The 14,117-nt window shown below is 40.5% G+C and overlaps 1 protein-coding gene across 2 annotated transcripts in view; it reads left to right on the top strand.

The window, feature by feature from the left end:
• bcl9 (BCL9 transcription coactivator) overlaps positions 1-14,117 on the top strand; it is a 243,889-nt gene that overhangs the window by 183,807 nt on the left and 45,965 nt on the right. For both annotated transcript variants that reach the window (XM_007891807.1, XM_007891804.1), the window contains exon 4: positions 12,070-12,144. The gene's annotated coding sequence lies outside the window, so the exon portion shown is untranslated. The remainder of the gene's footprint in view (positions 1-12,069; positions 12,145-14,117) is intronic.

Raw genomic sequence — 14,117 nt, 5'->3', positions numbered from 1 at the left:
ATTTGTGCTGAGTGGTTTTATGTTTTTTTAACATAAAACAGTTTACGTTCACCCTATTTCTAGGTCAGATAATGTGATAGATGCAACATTTTTTGTCACTCTACCACTGGCTGGCTGACAACCAAAATCAGGACAACAATACAAAGCTGTAGTTTGTCTGTCCACATGTATAAGGATGCTCTTTTGGAAGATCGGTGGTAGAATCCAGCATTAGTGATTGTGCCATCCACCATGCCAGATTAAATTTTACCTTTAACTTGCTGGATACCTGGTGTAGCTCAATTTTGGCATTGTATATATGCATTTAAGGGAACCCGCAAATCACACATGGCACTTTACTTCAAGTCGACAGAAATGTAGAGGTGGAAGGAAGAGACTGCAATCTTGGATTTTTCCACAATTGTTTTGGGGCAATATGAGATTGGAATAAATGATTGGGATTGAGCTCTTCCCCTTCTCAATTGTTCTTCTATGTAGAACAGAATCTTCCACAGACCACACTTGCGTGATTCCTAGTGGTTTGCTCATAGCAGCATAAATACATCATAGCCTGTCGGGAGAGAGAGGGCTCAACTGCTCTCTTTCCCACAGGTGGTACTTGACCCAGGGCAAGAGTTCTGAGAGAAAATATAAGGATATATATTTTTCTTTAGGGATCTTCTCGTAAGGTCTTAAACTATTATGATTCACTGAATAAATGCAGGCAGTGATTCTGAAGCTTGCCCTTTTGAGAATCTTAATTCACTATCAGTTTTTTCTCATGTTTTCTATGCCTATGCAATACTGCTCTAAGAAGTCTTGATTTATTTACACCTAGTGATTCAGATACAACGTTAATTGTAATTGCTCTTTAATTATCGTCCGCTCCAAAGAGGATGCTTTCCTTCTAAAGCTTGTTTATTCAATGTGCACTTTTGACTATGGCATTTTAGGGTTTGAAGACATTACTTACAAGATTCTGCTCCGAGATCTGGATCCAATTTTAATGGAGTCCACTTGTTGCAGATTTTGGAGGAGCAAGTATGCCTCGTGTTGAGGAGGTTAAGATGATCTGAACACATTGAGTTGACATGCAGCTTTTATTTTGACAAGTTCCATAACTAGATATTCAATTTCTATTCAACCATTACATAAGAAGCAGGTTACAACTCACTGTAAATCAACTTTTTGAGACTCCACTTTCATTAAATTGTACATATGTTGACATTACAAGCCCAGAGCCTTAAAGTGTAAGTCTTTAGGAATGTTTTCTGATCAACAACTATTACAACATGCAGAATAATCAGATACATCAGGAACCATTAGAAATATTGAACAAAACGCACTGGAATATCTCTAGCATTCACAACTTACTGACAGCTGCTATCCTCAAAGGTGTACTGTTAGAGCCAGTAGCAAGAAAAAAAAAGTGACAACAGCGAGTAACATGTTCTGCTTTCTTTCTCTACCCCTCCCCCCTCCTCTGAGATATAACTTTCAAATGACCACAAGAAAAGAAATGCATGTTGTCCATTTATCACATAAAATTAAATCAATTGTCAAAATGAAGTGCTTGCCAGGCCTCATGTCAACTGGATACCACGTGAGTCAGTGTCAGTGATGCATCTTGGATTTTGGTTACCTGCTGACTTGGGCACATCTCCCTAAAAGCTAAAAATTAAAAAATGTTGAAACTGCAATACAGTCATTAGAGTGTAACTACTTACTGGGATGAAAAAATACTGTGTGTGTGTGTGGGGAGGAGGTGAACTTGTGATATTTCGCAACAGATATGGTATTGTATCACATAAAAGGATATTCAGCTCCTGGAGATGTCCCAGTGACAGCTACCATGGGGAAATCTCCCCTCCTCCTGGTCCTTGTTGCAATGTTGTTTTCCTGAAAGCTGGTTTCTGCAGCTTATATAAATATCACATTTTAGACCCTAGTTTAGCCTATTGGCATATTTTCAATTCTCTTTACCCAATATTTGCATTAACATTTTTTGGATTTGATATAACATCTCAAATTATTTTACAGGTAGAGACTGTCAAGTGAGGTTTATAGGCAAAGAAAGGGAGAATTATTTTCTCCCCTTTTTAGTTACTCATTACTTTTCTTTCCCTATTTACACACAACTTGCACTTATATAGCGCCATCCATGCAGGATAACGGCTGAGAGCGCTTACATATCTACCAATTAAGTTTTTTTATCGTTCTCCCAGCATTTTTGGAGATCTTATCCTTTGGATGAGATGTTAGACTGACGTCCCATTGAACTGTTCAGATGGGACTATTCAAAATGAGAAGGGAGTTTGTCTCCAGTGTCCTAGCCAACAATCCCTCAAATAAAATTGGTCATTTACTTCATGGCTGTTTGTGGGACATTGCTGTGTCAATTGGCTGCCACATTCGCTTACAAAATACAGTCTCTACATTTTACAGTATATGCTGTGAAGCCCTTTGAGACATCCTTCCGACAGAAAGGTGCTATATTAAATGCAATGAATGTTATTATTTTGATTTTTAGCCTCACTTTTTCTTTCATTTTCTTATTCAGAATTGCACATTTTTCCTCTCTAATCTAGCAGTTCCTAAAACTGAAATTTGTGCCTATATTCCTGCTGATTTCCAAACAATTTTCACATTGAGCAGTGTGGTTGAAGCCAATTTAATAACAACTTTTAAGAGAGAAGTAGATAATTATTTGGGGAGGACAAGTTTGAAGGGCTTTCATGAGAGAGCAGTGGAGTGGGATTAATTTGGATAGCTCTTTTCAAAGATAGGCCAAATGGCCTCCTTCTGCTCTGTACAATTCTATGATTCTATGTGCATTGCAGATAACTTAGTACACAACCCGTTAATATCCTTGCAACACATGTTGGCATCTATTTTGTAGCTTTTGTGGTTGTCTTGGAAAAAAATGTTCTTATTTTGAGTTGCTCTGGGCTTTTTTGTGCAAAAAGAAGCCAACTTGACTAAAATGTGGAAAAATAAATAGCAGAAGTAACTAAACCTTTAGCTAAGGTTTAAAAGGCTGTATTGTAGTCCGCCAGTTTGCACAGCCTCAGCCCAATACTTTGCTTGGCAGAGATTCAAGAAAAACAATTGGCAACAGTTTTTTTTATTAGCATTCTGCTAAACTGACTAATGACGGACCTGAAAGTATGCACTAATTTAACTTTACAATTACTGCTGGATCTGTTTCACATGAACATCACGTTCCCAAATACCAAAGGTGAAATGTCCACCTCCCCTCTCCCCGCACCTCGCCTTGAGGATTTTTGATGCATTACATTCTGGTGTGGGGCTGTGGAAAATTTAAAGGGACTCTTCAGATTTACTTAGGTTGTATTCAACTCCCAGCAACTGCATTCACTCTTCCAGGGAGAGTTCAGATTATCAGTACAGCTGCATTGTGAAAATTTTATGATGCATGTGGCAGAATGTATTGTTAACAGTGATCTCTGATGGAAAGTAGTGTAAGACTTTCCAGAACCTTCCATCAAAAGGCTAAATGGTTGTTTGTGGGATATTACTATGTGCGAATTTGTTGCAAATTGGTTGCCCTGTTTACTTAAAATTATGCAGTCACTACACTTTGCAGTGACAACAACAAATTGCATTTATACAGCTCCATTCGGGAGGACAACCCAATGCGCTGGATAGTCGAGGGTTTGCACCCGAGCTGGGGTTGTATTCGGGAAGGGTGGAGGACAAAGAAGGTGGGGTATGAATATGACCGAAGGCAAGGTCAAAGAGGAAGGACTTGAGAGGACCTTGAAGGAAATGAGGGAAAGGGTGAGGTGAAAGAACTCCAGGATGGAGTTCCAGAATGGGGGAGGAAGGCTGAAAGCCAATTGCTGATGGTTGGGTGGACAGGGTGGGATGGAGCAGGCCAATTTCTGCCGAGTGGAGGGAGCAGACATTTTGTTAGGATTTTAGAAGTCACAGCGGTGGGGTGGGGGCAAGACCATGGAAGGATTTGACAATGAGGATAAGGATCTTGAACTTGTTCCTCTGGGGAATGAGAAGCTTGTGGAGCAGAGCAAGGATGGGGTGATAGGCTTATGGAACCTGATGCAGGAGAGGACACGGGCTTCAGACTTCTGCAGAGAAAGAGTTGGGACGTCCAGCAAGCAGAGTTGATGTAGTCAAACCAACGCATAATAAAAGCATGGATAAGGATATGTAAAATCCTGTGAAACACTTTGAGATATTTTAACAATGTAATAAGGCGCTATATCAAATGCAAATGTTAGTAAGTGATTGGACACAGTCTATAAAGGAAGCTGCTTAAGCCCAAGCTCATTTTATCAAATCATAGTTCCGCATTTTGAGGCACAATATGTGGAGTATAAATGAATTCCTTCAGTATGGTTGATCCTTCTTATTTTTCACGCATAGAATATCCTTCTGTACCTTATACCCAATCCTTCTCCTGGTGTTTTTCCCCCCCAAGGTTTCCTCCCTTCTGAACTGTGCACGTCAGTTGCTGGAGTATAGGCACACAATTTTGTACATCTTTTGCTATTCATGAATTGCTACAATGAGTATCTTCAGGCTATTCCATCACAACTGAGCTCAAACCTGTCCTCACCTACATATCCCCAATCAGGCAGGCACTTTCCAGCAAGTGTCTCCAAACAGTGAAGAGAAACGGAACCCTGCTTGTTTTTTTAATACACACTCTCTAACCTGGAGACATTGTAGCTAAAGTGTGCTACTTGTGTTGCTACTCTAGCTGAGATCCACAAACTCTAAAACAGGGATCATACCTCAGGCCTTCTAGTTCTGTATCATCCAGTACTATAACATGGTCTACTATCACACATAAGCTGGGCCACTAGAAAAGTGGGGAAACATTTGCCCAAAAATGCGGGAAAATTTGGAAAATTCGAGGGAGTTGATTTGTGCTATTGAGGTACATTTTACTGCCAACCTACATTTTTTCACTTTATTGATAAAAACTAAACATGAGGAAATAACACATTTCCTCGGATTGTTGCAAAACATTTTTAGTAACTTCTTCTTTAACAAAAACTGGGTGGTCCATTTGGGGGGGGGCGGACACCAGCGCAGGCCCAAAGGGCCTGGAGATCTGTCAAAAAACAGACACTCAGGACTAGTGTCCTGACTGCGGGGCTACAGGAGCTCACCACCTCCTGTCTCTCAGGGACAGGCACCATGCACGGACACACACACTGACAGACACAGAGAGATGCACATGCTCAGAGAAAGCGAAAGACAAAGACACAGAGAGAGACACACACACCAACAGACACAGAGGGACGCACATTCTCAGAGGAGAGAGACACACACATACACTCATTTATAGGCACAAACAGACATACACGCACAGACAGAAGAGAGAGACACATTCACGCAGGGACACTCATAAACACACACAGGTATAGAAGAGACACGCACACCTAGCAGAGAAAAGCATACATACAGAGGAGCGAGAGACAGATACATTCACACACACATTCAGAAACAGACATGCATACAGAAGAGAGAGACACACACAGACAGAAAGAGACACACAGGCGCACTCACACAGACCTTCACAAACACATACAAGAGGAAAGAGATACACTCACATAGAGACACTCACAAACACATAGAGAGAGACACAGACAATCTCAACAGCGGGGTCTCCGAGTGGAGCGAAGCCCATTTCCCGCTTGTGCTGTACTGCACGTCCAGATGCACGTGCCCTGCCACAGTGCATCGAATAAACAGCCGGCAGAGGCCTGGCCACCGGAAACTTAATTTTTAGTTGTTTTATAGCGGATTCTGATGCCGCATTTTTCTATTAGCCCAACACATAAGGAGGATATCCTTCTTCCCCTTCACCTCCACAACAAAATTGTGATGTAGAGTATTTAGACAAGGTTTCCTTCACAATGTAACCAGAAACTAGATTGCACTTTGACTCTCAAAACTGAAGACTCCTCTGTGAGAGGAGCTTTTTGTTCATCTTATATATTTTGGTTAGCCAGTGTGATTTACATGGAAACCCTATGCCGTGCTTCTGTCTTCAGTTCCAGCTACTAAGACCTCACAATAGCAGAGTTTCTGTGGGGAGGGAGTTGAAGAATGAGAGACATACACACACAGAACTGTACACCTTATTTACCTATCCTTGGAGACCACAGGAATGATGAAGACCCACTCGCCCAGTTAATACTACTTTCTGATGGATGACAAGTAAATAGATGGTTGACCAGTTGTAAAATGGGAGCTTATCTGAGTATGAATGTTCTCTTTACTCCAAAGAACCAGAATCTAACTCGTTCTGTACATTGAAGCTGGTTAAATCAGCATTCATAAATATGACATGTGACTAATTATAGAAGGGATTTTGTAGTTGTAGATCTTTCTGTCAATAAATGATCTTTGTCCTGGATAAATCAGACCCTGCAGCATTTTTACCTCCAAACCCAGTTTGAGACGGTAAAGATTGCCTGCAAGATTTCCTGGTTGCTTGGGCTCTGCTCATTAAAAAACAAACGAGTGCCAAGGATGAGTCGTAAGCCTTCAAGCGGAGCCCGTCGTTATTCAGATGATTGTCAGTGAGCACATCGTGAGAGCTTCACAGAATAACTCGTCCCGTCACCCAGTGCTCACTTCCCCTGAATTAAAAATAGAAAACCCGCTGGAGCTCGTCTGAAACATTTACTAGTTCACAAAAGACTAGCACAGCAATGGTTGTGAACCTCAAGTGATTAAAAACCCAGAGAGATGCCTTTTACTATGTAGCGGTGATGCCAAGAAGCAATGCAAAGCACAGTATAGTATGTATCAATCCACTAAAATAAAGACAACAGAAGAGTACTTCTTTCCCTTCTCCCATTTATTGCTAGGCTTTTGCTAATAGATGCTGTGTTTCCTTGTTTGGCAGAAGTACATCACCTAAACAACCTGTAACAACAGTGGCTATTCCCGAATGATCTCTGAGCGTCCAGTTTGAATGGACTTTTCTAGTGGATGAGTATTTTGCTTACTCTATGTCAGCTTGACTCAGTTTGTAATATTGTCACTTCTGAGATAGAAACTTATGGGCTGAAACCCCAAGTTGGAATTTGAGCTCATTGCCCAATTTCAGATTCCAGTGCCGTACTGGAATAAAGCTTTGGCAGAAATTGGATGAGATGTTAAATGCGAATGTGAAGCCTGGCTCAGTGGAAGCACTCTCGCCTCCGAGTCAGAAGGTTGTGTGTTCAAGCCCCACCTCGGCACATGAAATCACACAGTCGAAGCTGACACTCTAATGCAGTGCTGGGGATGTGTTGCATTATCAGAGGTGCTGACCTTCAGATGAGATGTTAAAGCAGAGTCCTGTCTGCCTGTTGAGGTGGCCTTTAAAGATCCCATGGCATAATTTGAAAATAGAAGGGAGTTTCTCCCAGTGTCCTGGCCAACAATCCCCAAAATAAAATTGGTCACTCAATCTATGGCTGTTTGTGGGACATTGCTGTGCACAAATTGGCTGCCATGTTTGCCCACAAAATATACATTTGCCAACTTTACAGTGTAACCTGTGAAGTGCTTTGAGACATCTGAATGACATGATAGATGCCATATCTAATGTAAGGATTATTACTGTTGTACAAATCATGTATGTCTGTTTTGAGGTAGACTTTACAGATCCCATGAATCTATTCAGAATGAGAAGGCATTTTCCCCCCGGTGTCCTGGCCTACAATTCTCCCAAAGCAATTGGTTAATCAATTCATTGCTGTTTGTTGGACCTTACTGGTGCAAAGGACTGACACTTTTTCCTAGAAAATACACAGTTACTACACTTGATAATAGATTACCAGTGAAGAGCGTTGAGACATTTTGAGTTAATTGGGTTTCCTGCGGAGGTCGAATGTGAAGCAGGCTTCTGGGCACAACTATTACGAATGGCTTTGGAGAAGGCAACCAGTCAGTAATTTATCATATTGACTGGCCTCTTTATTCAACAATATGTTTATGAGTACCGTCAGTGTAATATTTACCTACAGCCGCAACATTTATAATTCTTCTGTGCTCAGAAAGGAGTGAAGAAATTGATTCTGGTCTTCATTTGCAAATACGTTTGGGGAAATGACATTTGTGAGGTGCCTGGTAGTGTGGAGCACTGCAGTAAGATAAATTCGTGCAAACTCACAAAGATATGAAACATAGGCCCCATACTGTGCATTCCTGAGCTTGCTGACAGATTGGAAGGCACCGGGCAAAGGCTAGGTATTTTCCCTAGTGTGATAATGGGTGTATTAATTGGGGTTTATTAATTCAAGGTTCTGTTGCACACACAGGTCTAAGAGCATGTCAACTATCTGTCACTTAATAGGGAGTAATGGGGAATGGCAAAGGGAGCTAAAGAAGTTTAAAATGTTGCAATTGGGAAGAGAAGATGAAAATTGAAAAGAGAATGTAGATTAAACAAATGTTTTGAAGAAAACTACAAAATGTAAAAGAAAGTTTATGGAGGTCACAACAACAAATCAGTTGTAAAAGACGTGCTTTACCTGGCTGACCTTTCTAAAGGGCAAAGTATTTTCATAGTAAATTAGAAATTAATGATTAAATAACTTGTCATTTTCTATTTTGATCAGATGTGTCCTCAGTAAGTACTGTATTACTTAAAATGTCACCAGTGCCCTCAGTATGCAGTCGCACCAAATCAAAATGTCATTTGAAATATTTTTCACCCAATAAAGATTCAAATTATGCATTTAAAAACTACACACTGTCTCTCATCACTCTCTGCATAATTATCAACCATCCAAAACTCAATGTGCCTTTAGGTTTAACTTTCTAAATGGAACTCTTATACCTCAGGACTTATGAGCATGGGATACAAAAATTGCTTGAATCATTTTTCTTCTCCAGACATTTTATAACACAAGACTTATCTGTATCGTAAAAGGGTAGTTTTCATTCATAACCCTCAACACAAATCTGTTTCCCTGTATTAAAATCGTAACTGCAAACATATTACTCGCTGCATGAAATAATAATCCTTGCATTCATATAGCACCTTTTTATGTTGTTGAAACCTCTCAAAGCGTTTCATAGGATTTTTACTGAGAAGTGTAGTGACTGAGTATTTATAGGCGAATAAGTCAGCCAATGTAGAGAACAATGTCCCACAAATAGCCATGAAGTTAAATGATTAATTCTATCTGGAGAACCGTTGATCATGACACCGGGAGAAATTCCTTTCTCTTTTCGAATAGTGCCATCAGATCTTTTAACATACTGTACATCTAATCAGGCAGGTAAGACACACACATACAAACTACATCAAAAGAAATGATCACATGCATTCAGTGTAAAACCAATAATCTTTATCATGGCATCTGCCCTGCTCCCCTTGAATCTCACTCAGGATTTCTTTCTGAAAATATATTTGTGATTCTTGTTACCATCTCAGCTCAGTTAGTTGCATTCTTGCCTCTGTGTCAGAAAGTTGTTGTTTTAAGCAACACAGTGGGAATGCTGTAGTGTTAACTTTTGGTGAAATAGTAAGACGGAGGCCGCATTCGTCTGTTCAGATAGATGTTAAAAATCCCATGACACAGTTTGAGAAGAAAGGAATTTATCCCAGTGCCTTGACCAACACTCCCAGATCACTTCATGAATCGCTTCAAGGTTGCTTGTGGAACTGGATATCCTGTGAAGCGCTTTGAGATGTCTCACCGATGCACTACATCAAATGCAAGGATTATATTATTCAAATGATTGCTGATTATGGCTTACAAAACGGTCGCTATACTTCAACAATTATAGTTTAGGACGTGGAGACAATTAACATGATGCAATACTACAAAAGTTCTTTCTTCATGGCAGGTCTGCCACATTGGATTTGACCCTGTACATCTTTGCTATCCTCTGTCCCATAAGGATCTGTGGCATTTCATTCTCCCTCACCAAGGTGAACCATAGGGCCAACATGAGCTCAGTTTCACCATTACCCAACTACCTTTTGTTCGATAAAAATGTATCACCTTGAATACCAGAAATCATTTTAGTCGAGATAGTAAGAGCAACTGGAATGCTGGAAATCGGAGATAAAACTTGAAAATGCTGAAAAATGACGGGGTTCAAACAGCATCTGAAAAAGAAAGGCATCTTTACATAGAAACTTCATTAGAAGTGGTCCAATTGAGCTGGAGAACCTTTATAGGACAAGTAGGGCCAAGCCAAAAAAGCGACATTTGGATAGAGTTAAAATATTTGATTCATTAAATATCAACACAAAATAACAGTTGAAGGCTCATTATGGATTGTGGCATTCTAGAGAGAGGCATTGAAGGACTGTACTTATTTCATTTGAAAAGAATCAAACATGTAGGTATAAGATTAATGCATTCAAATAGGGTGAGTGAGACAACAACAGCTTGCATTTATACAGCGTCCTCTTTGTGGGTTGTGACTGAAGGTACGATCTAACAGGAAGGTCCTCATGTTTGATTTGAAAATAAACAAAGAGGGAGCAAGATTGAAGGATCGAGGCAAGGAGTTCTAGAGCTTTGTGGCATAGTGGCTTAAAGCATAGCTGCCATTTGTGGAGTGGAGGGGATGAAGGTGTGCAGAAGACACATGTCAGCTGAGCAAAGGTAGAGTGGTGTGTGAGCAGATTGGAGAAGTAGGGAGGTGCCAGAGCATGAAGTAATTTGTAAGTGAGTGAGGATCTTCAATTTTTTCTATCCAAAATTTCATCTTTTAGTTGTCTTTTTCCTACAAAATTTGTAATTTGCCTTGATGTAATCTCTTCTAACTTCATATTTATTGGCATCCATATTGCTTCAAGACTGTATGCCTACAAAATGCAATCATTGCACTTTATAGTGTATCCTGTGAGATGTTCCCCTGAAATGAAAGGCGCTGTGTCAAATGTAAGGATTATTATTATTTCGTTCAGATCCATATTTTATCCACCAGAAACACTGCTGTTATCCTGCTGCAATGTATGTTTCTACCATTAGCATTCCTCAGTGATTGAACTAGTGGAACACCCTCTGGTGGTAGAAGATTGGAAGGCAGCAGGTTAATCACAAAACCTGCAGCACCCAGACTTGCTGTGCTTTGTGCTTAATTTGGATGTTCAGCTGTGTTGCATCATGTGGTCAGTGAACCACAACATAAAACCCCCAAATTCTAGCATTCCATAAATGGGAGGAATTTTCTGAACTGGTGTAGTACGTAATCTACCTGCAAGCTGAAGAATAGCACTGTCAAAAATCTAATTTGTGTGAGAAGCTTGTAAAATGTTCAATGTTTACAGCACAGTCTTATTACTTGGCTACGTTTCTCCAGCTGCTAAGGCTTTCTGCCCACTTATCGGCTATTTTTCTTGCACAAAGACAGCAGCTAGTGTAATGTGTGCAGTGCTAGTTTTGAAGGCATTCTAACATTTAACAGAATCTAGCTTACAACACATTTTTGGCACAATTCAAAAACATAAGAAAGGGAGAATGCTTGATCGCAAATTTAGAGTGAAATAGATTTTTCCTTTGAAGGACAATTACCTGAAATCTCTCTCCCACACCACCGCCCACCCCCATTCTGAACACAGAGACTCACACTGGTTCTGTATCTATGACAGCCGCCTTGTCTCCATTGTTGATGAGTGAATCTTGACAGTGATTGTCGGCTACAGTATTTCATTGTAGATGGTATCAGACCTAAGTCTATTCCTGTCCTTGCAGATGTTCAATTTCCAGCTGGAGTGACCAGTTTAGCTGTCGGGAGCAAAGCCCTGGCCACTTGTTCTTCCTCAGACTAATGTGGGAGCACTGAGGAATAAGATCAATGAACTCTGTATGTACCAGGTATTGAACCTGGTCAGCTTTGCTCAATTAGTAAGTTGCACACCACATAATGTATTTACTTAAAGATGCTTAAAGGGAACGAAGTCCAGTATTTATTGAATATAATTTATTTGCAGTTTGTACTGTATGCCAGACCTATCCTTTTATAACATTTCAAAATGTAATGGTTTTACCTTTGGTCTTTTTGTTTCACAAATAAAGGATTGAAACATAATCTCTACTCAAATAAAATAATCAGAATTTAAATGATTTATTTCAGAAATCCAGTCCATCTTCAGTAAAGACCACAGGCAGCCCCCAGTATGATGGCTGTGTCGTGACATACAAGGAGAAGGTAGGTATGTAGTATGAACAGAAGAGAAATTGGAAACTAAACACCTTCACTCACAGCAGATAGTATACAGGTGCAGTATACAGGCTATTTACAAGTTGTCATAAAAGGTTTCCGTTGCTCAGAAACTTTGTTTTTTATAGATTTGAAAAATCATAATTCCATCCCTTTTCTTCAAGTCTTGGAGCCCAGACTAGTAACTACTAATTACGCAGGAAAGACACTGAAGCTTGTTTTGTGGGTAGAACATCACTGAAGATCACCTAAGAAAGACAGAACATAGTCCAGCACCAGATGACCTACAATTTTTTCTTGCTTGTCTAAAACCATCAATAATGGTTGTGTCATAGATCGATGTCTCATCTCCAAGTCGGTATAGAAATCAGGCATTTAAGAAGTTTGTATCTAGATTTGACATTTGCTCATAACAATAAGTTCAAAGCTGTTGGTTCACTTCTTTTGTTCCCCTCCCCACTCCACACATATAGCCTTCCCAGGAATATGAAAGCTAAAGATTTATTGATGTAATTTTACTTACCTAGTTAAGGCAAGCAGTCTGCACACTATCACCAGCATAATGTTTTTATTATTTACAATGGAATTACCTGGGTTTGATTCCTGGCATGGTAAAACCTTGGGCAAGTTTCCTTACTCCACATGCCTGATAATAATCCCTCAGAAAAACAAAGAAAACAATCATAATTTGGTCACTCAATCCACGACTGTTTGTGGGAGTGTGCAATTGGCTGCTGTGTTTCTCCCACAAATATAGTCAATTCACGTTACAATACATTTTGTGAAGCGCTTTGAGATGTCTGGAAGACATGAAAAACGCTATTTTAAATGCAAGGATTATTTTTTATTATTATGATTAGCTTGAATTGTTTTCAAATATATAAACAGCAGGGGTCACTTTCTAAACAATAGAAGCCTTTCAGACGTGAGTGTGATTCTGATTCTTGTAAATAGTGGAGAGTGGGTTGTGTTGTCTGTTGTGAATAGAAGTGTCTGGGGTTCAATGTCTAAAACAGATTATTGAGGTACTTGGCAAAACACCAATTAAGCTCATTACCTTGTGGGTTAATCCAGTTAAAGTGCATTGCTCTTTAACTGCAAAGCCTTTTCATTTAAAATTTGTTTTCCTGCCTTTGGGTGTTACTGCCTTTTGACGTGTGAAGAAGTATTTCTTATTTTTCCCGTTGTTACATAAATCATGATACCAGAGGTCAGAAGGTGCATTTGACTATCAGGCACCTTTCCTTCTTTCTCCACTCCCTTCCACTTCCACAAGCACAGCCTATCCCCTTACTCCTCTGGAACCTTCCCCTCATTTGAGCACCTGACCCTCTACTATCCCTCCCTGTTTATCGTCCCCCCAAACCCTCTCCTACCTTCCCCTCGGACACCTCCACCCTCCTATCTTCCCTTTCCCTCTGTTCCGAATGCCCCGTCATCCTAGGCTACTTCATCCTCCATTTAACCCCCTCCTGCTGTACTGCCGCTTACGCCTTTCTCCTCTCACTGCCTCTCCCTACACATCTACTCTGCCACCCACACCTATGGCCATCTGTTTGGCCTGGTGACTACCTGGGGCCTCAGCATCTTGGACCTCACCGACAAAGCCATCTTGGACCATTACTTCATCTCCCTTAACTTCTCAATCCCTCTCCCCTCTGCCACCCAACCCAACTCCATCTCCAACTCCTCTTGGAAAAAGTATCCACCCCCCCTCTCCCTCTCCGCTGCCTTGGAGTCATCTGGGCTTCCTCCCGCAATGTACTATTCTCCTCGGTCACTCTCCTCCACAGCTCCTCTCCACCACTCTCGATGCCGTTGCTCCCCTTATCTCCCGAACCATCTACCACCTGGCTCAAATCCAACTTAACTATCCATCAGCAGATCTGGCTGGACCTTATCAAATCTTACCGCTCCACACTCGCCTCTGCTAAATCGTCCTTCTATGTCCACAAGATATA

The sequence above is a fragment of the Callorhinchus milii genome, unplaced genomic scaffold (genome assembly GCF_018977255.1).
Source record: "Callorhinchus milii isolate IMCB2004 unplaced genomic scaffold, IMCB_Cmil_1.0 Scaffold4, whole genome shotgun sequence".
In the NCBI taxonomy this organism is placed as follows: domain Eukaryota; kingdom Metazoa; phylum Chordata; class Chondrichthyes; order Chimaeriformes; family Callorhinchidae; genus Callorhinchus; species Callorhinchus milii.
Note: the sequence above shows the minus strand (reverse complement) of the source record. Positions and strands in the feature narration are given on the sequence as shown.